Genomic DNA, 2,484 nt, shown 5'->3' with positions numbered 1-2,484 from the left:
TTTTACAGAGGGTGGGAGTGGATATACCTTTCTTCAGGTGAACTCAATAAATATAAATTAGAAGTAGAATTGCTTTCTTTCAACAGGATTTATAATCGAACCAGTTAGACTTCAGATTTATATACTGAAGTATGGATTATTTAATTCATAAAAAACATAGTTTACAAGATATTTTCACACTATATTATGAGGTGCACCTATAGTCAAGTTTGTTTATAGTCTTTCTTACATGTATTTTGGGTGGAGAAGAGCAGAAAGAGAGGCGTACCTATAATCCTAGCACTCAGGGAGGCTGAGGCAAGATAATCACTTGGCTGAGGAGTTCCAGACCAGCTGGAGCAAGAACACCCAGCCTGAGCAAGAGCGAGATCCTGTCTCTGCTAAAAACAGGAAGAATTAACCAGGCACATTATGGCAGGTACCTGCAGTACCAGCTACTCCAGAGGCTGAGGTAGGAATATTGCTTGAATCCAAGAGTTCGAGGTTGCTGTGAGCTAGGCTGCCACCACCACAGCACCCTAACCTAAGCAACACAATGAGACTTGGTCTCAAAAAATGGGGGTGGGAACAAAGAGAGAGTTGAGGGTTATGTTCCCTTGCTTAGAGAAGGGAAAGAGAGGGAAAAAGAGAAAAAGAAGGCATGAACGATAGAATGCTGCCTTGTCTACTTTTCTCAGTTAGAAAAAATAAGACAGCTTCATAGGCAATGCAATTTAGGGAACTCCTTTATTGTTTTGTTTTTATTTACTTAAATTTTTTTGAGAAAGGGTCTCACTCTGTTGCCCAAGCTAGAGTTCAGTGGCCCTTTCACAGGTCATTACAACCTGAGCGTCCCAAGTAGCTTTAATTTTTTTGTAGACACAGAGTCTCACTTTGTTGCCCTGGCTAGTCTCAAACTCCTAGCCTCAGGCAATCCCTCCTTCTTTACCCTCCCAAAGTGCTAGGACTACAGGCTTTAGTCACCACGCCTAGTCAAAGGAACTCTTAGATAAAGCAAGACAGCAAAGCATAAGTAGAAGAGGACAGAATGTAGCATTAAAAACAGAAACAAAGGTTCGGCCCGTAGCTCAGTGGTTAGGGTGCCAGCCACATGCACCAGGGCTTGTGGGTTCAAACCTGGCCAGGGCCTACTAAACAGCAATGACAACTACAACAACAAAATAGCCGTGCTTTGTGGTAGGCACCTGTATTTCCAGCTATTTGGGAGACTGAGGGAAAAGAATCACTTAAGCCAAGAGTTTGAGGTTGCTGTGAGCTGTGATGCCACAGCACTCCACTCAGGGTGGCAGCTTGAGGCTCTGTCTCAAAAAAAAAAACAAAAAACCCTAGGCTTCTCCCCCGACACCGCCAACATGGTGTTCAGGCACTTTATGGAGGTTGGCCGAGTTGCCTACATCTTCTTTGGGCCTCATGCCAGAAAGCTTATAGCAATTATAGATGTCATTGATCAAAACAGGGCTTTGGTTGATAGACCTTGCACTCAGGTAAGAAGACAAGCAATGCCTTTCTCCGCTTTTTTTTTTTTTTTTTTTTTTTTTGAGACAGAGTCTCACTTTGTTGCCCTTGGTAGAGTGCTGTGACATCACAGCTCACAGCAACCTCAAACTCTTGGGCTTAAGCAATTCTCTTGCCTCAGTCTTCTGAGTAGCTGAGATTACAGGCGCCCACCACAACACCGGCTTTTTTGTTTGTTTTTAGCAGGCCAGAGCCGGGTTCGAACCCACCAGCCCTGGTGCATGTGGCCAGTGCCCTACAGACTGAGTTACAGGCGCTGCCCCGCAATGCCTTTCAAATGCATGCAACTCACTGACTTCATCCTCAAATTTCCACACAGTGCCCACCAGAAGTATGTCTGACATGCCTGGCAGAAGACCAATATAAATACAAAATGACAGCCACAAAATGGGCCAGAAAATTGAAGCCAGAGAAAGGAAAGCTAAGATGACAGATTTTGATCGTTTTAAAGTTCTGCAGGCAAAGAAAATGAACAGAATAATCAAGAATGAAGCTAAGAAGCTTAAAAAGGCAGCTTTTCTGAAAGCTTCTCCCAAAAAGCACCTCCTAAGGGTGCTGTTGCTGTTGCAGCGGCTGCTGCTAAAGTTTCAGCAAAAAGATGACCACTGCAGGCAAGAAGGCTCCTGCCCAGAAAGCCACAGGCCAGAAGGCAGCATCTCCTCCAAAAGCTCAGAAGGGTCAAAAGGCTCCAGCCCAGAAAACACCTGCTACAAAGGTATCTGGAAAGAAAGCATAAGAGGCTATAATGAAACTAATAAAGGTTCTTTTGGGGTGGGGGGAAGGCTCAGCGCCTGTAGCTCAGTCGTTAGGGCACCAGCCACACACTTGGCACACAAGAGCTGGTGGGTTTGAACCTGGCCTGGGCCTGCCAAACAACAATGACAGCTAGAACAAAAAAAATAGCTGGACATTGTGGTAGGCACCTGTAGTCCCAACTACTTGGGAGGCTGAGGCTCCAACTACTTGGGA

The 2,484-nt window shown here is 45.0% G+C and overlaps 1 pseudogene; it reads left to right on the top strand.

Moving 5' to 3' along the window:
- The first annotated feature begins 1,352 nt into the window (after positions 1-1,352).
- Positions 1,353-2,251, top strand: LOC128594251 (60S ribosomal protein L14-like; annotated as a pseudogene).
- Positions 2,252-2,484: the final 233 nt, after the last annotated feature.

Source organism: Nycticebus coucang, chromosome 9 (assembly GCF_027406575.1).
Source record: "Nycticebus coucang isolate mNycCou1 chromosome 9, mNycCou1.pri, whole genome shotgun sequence".
In the NCBI taxonomy this organism is placed as follows: Eukaryota; Metazoa; Chordata; class Mammalia; order Primates; family Lorisidae; genus Nycticebus; species Nycticebus coucang.
The sequence above is the reverse complement of the archived record's forward strand: the minus strand, read 5'-3'. Positions and strand labels throughout refer to the sequence as shown.